The 7136-nt window shown below is 54.9% G+C and overlaps 1 pseudogene; it reads left to right on the forward strand.

Annotated features, from left to right (window-relative positions):
• Nucleotides 1-528: 528 nt before the first annotated feature.
• LOC136466123 (leucine-rich repeat receptor protein kinase MSP1-like) lies at nt 529-1584 on the forward strand (annotated as a pseudogene).
• Nucleotides 1585-7136: the final 5552 nt, after the last annotated feature.

The following is a 7136-nucleotide window of genomic DNA, read 5'->3' on the forward strand; positions in this document are numbered from 1 at the left end:
AGACACTAGTGGCTGCTTGCCTGATGAAGCAATATGGAGGAACACAAGATGAGTAGAAACGAGAGAATAGAAAACAATGTACATGAAGGAACACAAGCTGTAGCCGAAGACCGCAAGCATGACACCAATTTGATGAAGCAGCTGCTTGCCTGCCCCCTTGTCCGTCACACTTGTTCAGCGGCGGGTGCGGGTGGCGGCGAGTTTGCTGCACAAGGGAGGCTTTGGCGGCTGTGGGTGGCAGCTTGGTGGTGGCAGCACGTAGGGCAACATCAAGGCCACCAGCTAGTCCAATCATCATTCCCTGCCATCTCCCGATGAGGTCACCGTGCCGCCACCCCTCGACCTCGAGTCGTCCCATCGAGCGAATCGATGCTCACGAGTCGTGACTCATGAGAGAGTGAGCCTGACCTTTCTTGTTTTTTCTCCAGAGCAGATTTTTATTTTCCGGTCGGACTGGGCCAAACCAGGTGCGAATAATATTTGTTTATAATCCATCCAAACAGTTATTTTGAATCTAGGTTGGAAATAATGCAGGTAGATATTTTACACTGCTTGTTTTGTAGGATTAAAACTAGGCTTCCAAACAGCCCCCAGGGAAGAAGTTTCGGGAACCATTGAGTATTAATCTTGTAACATTTGAATATTCACTGAGGGTCACTGCAGATGATATTCTGAAAGCCATTGAGAATTTCAGTAAGGTGCACATTATAGGTGATGATGGTTGGTGGCTTTGGCACTGTCTACAGAGCAGCACTTCCTGACATGGTGGCCATCAGTTCCAAGGTGATCGTGAATTCCTATCCAAAATGGAAACAATTGGAACGTGATGAATGGTTCCTGATATATGAGTAATGGAGAATGGGAGTCTTGAGATGTGGCTTAGGAACTGGGCTGATGCCATCGAAGCACTTGGATGGCCAGACTGCATGAAGATTTGTCTTGGTTCTGCCCGTGGGTTTTCATTCCTGCATGATGGCTTCGTGCCTCATATCATCCACCGTGACATGAAGTCCAGTAACATTCTATTGGATGAGAGCTTTGATCCAAGGGTCTGTGATTTTGGCCTTGCAAGGATAATCAGTGCGAGACTCATCTCATGTCAGCACTGACATCGCTGGTACATTTGGCTAGATACCTCCATAGTATGGCCTGACAATGACTTCCTCTACAAAAGGTGGCGTCTACAGCTTCGGTGTTGTCATGCTTGAGCTGCTCACTGGATAGTCACCTTCAGGGCAAGAGGATGGGGAAGGGAAAGGTGGTGGAAACCTTGTTGGCTGGGTGTGATGGATGATGGCTCATGGTAAGGAGAATGAGCTGTTTGATCCTTGTTTGCCAGTCTCAAGTGTGTGGCGGGAACAGATGCATGGCCTGTAGGGCTGTGGGCTTGCCATTGCCCAAGACTGCACTGTGAATGATCCGTGGAAGAGGTCAACCATGCTGGAGGTGAAGGGCCTCAAGATAGCCGAGACAATAGAATGTGGACCTCTGGTGGTGACAGTCACTAGGGACATGTAATGCTGACGGCATCAATGCTGATGGAACTGGGTGATTAGCGAATGTTGTTCTTGTTATTGACATAATAATGTAGGCTCTGGTTAGTGGTGACTGTAATGAGAGAAACTAATGCTGCCCATGTTCAGGCTGTAGTTATAGATGAAACTTTTCATCTGGACCCAAGCACTTGATTATTTTCATGTTCAGGGAGTGTTTAAGCTCATAAGGTGCAGTGAGTGAAGTTTTTCATTTTCTTGTATCAAAGTACTTGATAGAATTGCCCTTACCAGATTCATCCTTATTTCTGTTAGATCCAGCTTTTGCCATTTTGCATTTTACTTTGTTGTCATTTGTGCTGCTGCTTTAACTGAAAATACTTGTTGTATACTCGAGTCATGGTCCTTTCCCCAGATTCATCTCATGCTAGTTGTTGGCCTATAGGATCACCGGTTCAGGCGAGTGAACCACTCCGCCGATCTTGCCGAGCACCCACTAGTCGTTCCGACCACGAGTAAGCATTGTCCGTCCCCACACGCTATGGCTGGAGCTAGAGGAAGAAGGGAGAACAGAGCAAGCACGCACAATACAAGACACCAGCGTTGGCCGAAGCCCTGTCCGTGAGATGGCAAATCTGAACTCTAATTACTGAGTTGCCGTGTATATCTATTTATACAACTCTATCTATCTAGTCCTAGTACAGTCCGCATGCTGTAACAGTAACTAGATAACACTGGCAGGGCTGACTCTGCGCCGGCCACTGCATGACTACAGTGCTGCAGGTGAGCCGTGCGGCGCCTGCACCTGCAGCGGCTACAGTATCACAGCAGGGGGCCTTTCGACGCCGCCTTGCCTTGCTGTTTTCACATAAGGTAACAGTAGATTAGCTAACAATCTTCCCCTAATCCTACTGCTAACCCTTGTACCCCTTCCATGCCAATCATCTCCTTCAGCTCCGTGAGTCGAAGTCGTCCGAGCGGCTTGGTGAGGACGTCCGCGAGTTGCCGAACAGTTTCGACGAACTCGATGACGATCTGCCCCCCATCGACACAGTCCCTGAGGAAGTGGAACTTTACGTCGATGTGTTTGCTCCGGTCGTGCAAAACCGGATTCTTCGCGAGGGCGATGGCGGGCTGGTTGTCCACCATCAGTGCTGGTGGGTGAGCTTCCACACCGGTCAGCTCGCCCAGCAGCTGGCGTAGCCACACAACTTGGCACGCCGCTGTGGCTGCCGCTACGTACTCTACCTCGCACGTAGATAGCGCCACCACCTTCTGTTTCAGCGACAGCCATGAAATTGGGGCCGACTCGAGGAAGACGAGCACGCCAGAGGTGCTCCGTCGTCCGTCGATGTCCCCCGCCATGTCTGCATCGCTGAACACAGTGAGCTGCAGCCTACTCCCGTCGGTTTTGGGAAAGATGATCCCTTGATCCATCGTCCCTTTGACGTAGCGTAGTAGCCGCTTCACCGCAGCCCAGTGATCCTCTCTGGGATCCTCCATGAAGCGACTGACGTAGCCCACGGCGAACGCAATGTCCGGCCTCATGTGGACTAGGTAGCGCAGACCACCGACGATGCTCCGGTAGAGTGTTGCATCCACCTTCGCCGTGATACTGGCCTTCCTCAGCTTCAGCCGCTCTTCCATCGGAGTCACACATGGCTTGCACTCCACCATGCCGCTCCTCTCCAACAGTTTGGAGGCATACACGCTCTGACCGAGCGTGAGTTCCTCCTTCCCCTGTCTCACCTCGATGCCGAGGTAGTTGGAGAGTGCGCCGAGATCGCTCATTCGAAAACAAGCCGCCATCTCGTGCTTGAAGCTGTTGATGTCCTCCGTGCGCGCGCCGGTGACAATCAAGTCGTCCACATACACGCCGACCATGAGCTCTTCCTTCCCCCGTCGTCGCGTGTAGAGCGCGTGCTCAGTTGCGCACCGTTGAAACCAAAGCTCGCCCAGCGTGGCGTCAAGCTTGGCGTTCCATGCTCGAGGGGCTTGCCGTAGCCCGTAGAGCGCCTTGCGCAGTCGGAGCACCCTGTGCTCCTGTCCCTTGACGGCGAAACCTGGAGGTTGCCTGACGAAGACCGTTTCTGCCAGTTCACCGTTGAGGAAGGCCGATTTAACATCCAAATGATAGACGCGCGGTCCTTTGCTGCTGCCAAGGCAGGTAGCAAACGGACCGACTCCATGCGCGCCACTGGCGCAAAGACCTCCTCGAAGTCGATGCCCTCGCGCTGAATAAAGCCTCGGGCGATGAGGCGCGCCTTGTGCTTGACAATGGCATCGAGCTTGTCCCGTTTGACTTTGTAGACCCACTTCAGGCTGATCGGACGGCATCCTAGAGGTGGATCGACGAACTGCCAAGTCTCGTTTTCCTCAATCGCCTTCATCTCCTCCAGCATCGCTCGTCGCCAGTTTCCGTTGCGCTCGGCTAGCGCGAACGTGGGTGGTTTCTCTGCACTGACGAGTAGCAGCTCTGCATCATTGAGCAGCCTACCCACCAGACCTGAGGGACCTGTGCCGCCGACGATGTCATCCAGCCTATGGAACCGCATCTCCTCACCTTCGTGGTAGGCGTCCACGAACTCAGTGATGTCACTTGGAGGTGAGGCGAACTCGATTGGTGTCGATGGAGTTCCCTGTTCTGCCGGAGTGCCCTGCATAGCACCTAAAGTGCTTGGCACTGCTTCTGGACAGCTCGTCATAACTACTGCAGTGTTCAGCCACACTGTAGGAGTGCCCAGCCTCAGTCTTGGAGTGGTTGGCACCACTGCAAGTCGTCTTGGCTCTGCCATGGGAGTGCTCGGCACCTGTCCTGAAGTGGTCGCCACCATTGCAGAACCTCCCGGCACCACTCCTGGTGTGCTCAACATCCCTCTAGAAGTGCACGACACTCCTCTCGGAGTGCTCGGCATCCCTCCCGAAATGTTCGGCACTGCCCCAGGAGTGCTCGACTCTACCGCCGGAGTGCTCGGCCCTCCTCCCAGAGTGCTCGGCGCCTGTTCCCCAACGTCTCCACCACCGTGGATGACCAAGTGCTCGACGATGAAGGTGCTGGTGAAGCCGCCAGCTTCCCCCGTGCTCGGACTGCTCTAGTCCTAAGCCGCCTTCTCGTCGAACACGACGTTGCGTGAGACAAGCACTTTGTCTTCGCGTGGGTCGTAGAGCCGGTATGCCTTGGTACCCTCCGCGTAGCCTAGGAACACCATCGGTGTGCTCCTATCCTCCAGCTTGATGAGGTTCGGCTTCGTCTTCCTGACATGGCTGATGCAACCGAATGTCCGGAGGAATGACACGTTCAGCTTGCACCCATACCAAGCTTCGAATGGCGTCTTGCCCGTCAAGGCCTTGGTCGTAGCGTGGTTGATGATGAACACCACCGTGGTCATCACCTCTCCCCAGAACTTTGTCGGCATGCCTTTGGCCTTCATCATGGATCGGGCCATGCCGACCACCAGTCTAGTTCTGCCTCTCCACCACGCCATTCTGTTGTGGTGAGTACGGCGCGGTGTGGTGTTGCCCCACACCCTGGTCCGCGCAGTACGCAGTGAACTTCACTAAAGTGAATTCACCACCGCGATCAGTCCTCAGTACGCGGAGCTTCTTGCTGCTCTCGGCCTCCGTGCGCGTCTTGAACTTCTTACCGCTTCGTCCTTGCTCGTCAGGAGTTGTAGCCACATGTAGCGACTGCAATCGTCCACTGAGTACGAGGAAGTACCGCCGACCACCGCATGTAGCAGGTGTGATTGGCCCGCAGAGGTCGCCGTGAACGAGCTCGAGAGCTTCCTCCGCGCTGATACTTGGCCGCCTTTGGGAAAGGTAGCCTCCTCTGCTTCCCTGGCTAGGCAGCTGTCACACTAGCTCGCCTCCGTGCTTGATGTGGGGTAGCCCTCGGACCTATCTTTCCTAGCCAACCAAGCGTGTCAAAGCTGAGATATCTGAACTGGACATGCCACATCCACAGGTTCCTCGGAGTGTCTTGCCGCCTAGGCACACCGGCTACTCTACCTTCAGGTCGAGCAGGTACAACCGGTTCAGGGACCTCTGCACCTTGGCAAGAAGTTGCTGCTCCCGGTCCCTAATCCTAAGGACACCGTCCTTGATCAGTACTTTGCTACCGCGCTCATCTAGCAGACCAATGCTGATGATGCTGGAACGCAGCTGTGGGATGTAGTATACATCTGTTAGCGCGCGGTGCTCCCCATGTTCTAGGCATCTGAAGATGATGGTGCCTGCGCCCTTGGATAGCCACCCTTGAGCCGTCATCAAACTTCACCGTACCGGTAACATCGCCGTCGAGCTCGGAGAAGGATTCCTTGGAGCCCATCATGTGGTTGCTGGCACCAGAGTCCAGATACCACCGCTGCTCCTGGTCGGCGCCCACACGCTCGAGGTGAACTTGGGCTCGTGGTTCGTCGAGGTTGACGGTCTTCAGGGCCTTCCCAGGTCCTTCCATCGTCGTCGCCTCTTCCCTCTCCTCGGCCTCGACGTCGTGCAGTGCACAGAACGTCGCCATCAGGATAGTGGCTTCATCCTCATCATCGGCTTGCGCCAGGTGAGCCTGAGCCTTCTTCTCCTGCTTGCCATTTGGGCACTCCCGTGCCCAATGGCCCATCTTCCCGCAACACCGACAGGTATTGGGGTCGACTTGCTTCTTCTCCGAAGAAGCCCTGCCACGGTGCTTGCCCTTGCCATCGCGACTGGAGGAGGCTGCCTTCCCAGAGTTCCTCCGAGCAGCCCACTCCTCTTCCGTCAGCAGGAGTTTCCCGCTGTCCTTCGTTGCTGTCGCCTGCTCCAGGCGTTCGTCCACTGCCCGCAGATGGCCTATCACATCCTCAATGGTGAGGGTGGACAAGTCCAGCATAGTCTCTATGGAGAGAACGATCTGGATGTATTTTGCCGGCACGGAGTGGAGGTACTTAGAGACCGCCTCCTCTTCATCGATGGTGACGTCGTGGCTCTTTAGCTTGCTTATGAGTGTCTGCAGGCGGAGGGAGAAATCCTCCACCGTTTCACCATCCTTGAACTTGAGGAGGGCGTACTCCTGCTTCAGAAGCTGGGCCGTCGCCTTCTTTGCGCGGTCGGAACCGACGCGCATCGCCGCAATAGCCTCCTATGCCTCCTTAGCCGAGTTCTTCATCCCCAATGGCTCCCTGTAATCCGCCGGTACAACAGCGAGGATAGCCTCCAGCGCTGTCATGTCATCTTCCTCATTGTCGGTGCCCTTGTCAACAGCATTCTAGAGCCGTCGGGCTCTGAGCTTGACCTTCATGGTCACCGACCACTCTCCATAGTTGGTGCGAGTCAGCGTCGGCCAACTGGTCCCGCTGACCTCCTGCACCGTGCGAACAACGACCTCCTTTTGTGGCTGGACAACCACAGCAGTGCCACTGCTGTCGCCCAACTCAGAACTGCCCGTCATCGCCAGCGGTTAGTCTGGTGACGGCGCTTGTACGGCTCTGATACCACTTGTTGGCCCACAAGATCATCGGCTCAGACAAGTGAACCACTCCGCCGATCTTGCCGAGCACCCACTAGTGTTGCCGAGCACCCACTAGTCGTGCCAACCACGAGTAAGCGTTGTCCGTCCCCACACGCTATGACTGGAGCTAGAGGAAGAAGGGAGAACAGAGCAAGCACGCA

The sequence above is a fragment of the Miscanthus floridulus genome, chromosome 7 (assembly GCF_019320115.1).
Source record: "Miscanthus floridulus cultivar M001 chromosome 7, ASM1932011v1, whole genome shotgun sequence".
In the NCBI taxonomy this organism is placed as follows: Eukaryota; Viridiplantae; Streptophyta; class Magnoliopsida; order Poales; family Poaceae; genus Miscanthus; species Miscanthus floridulus.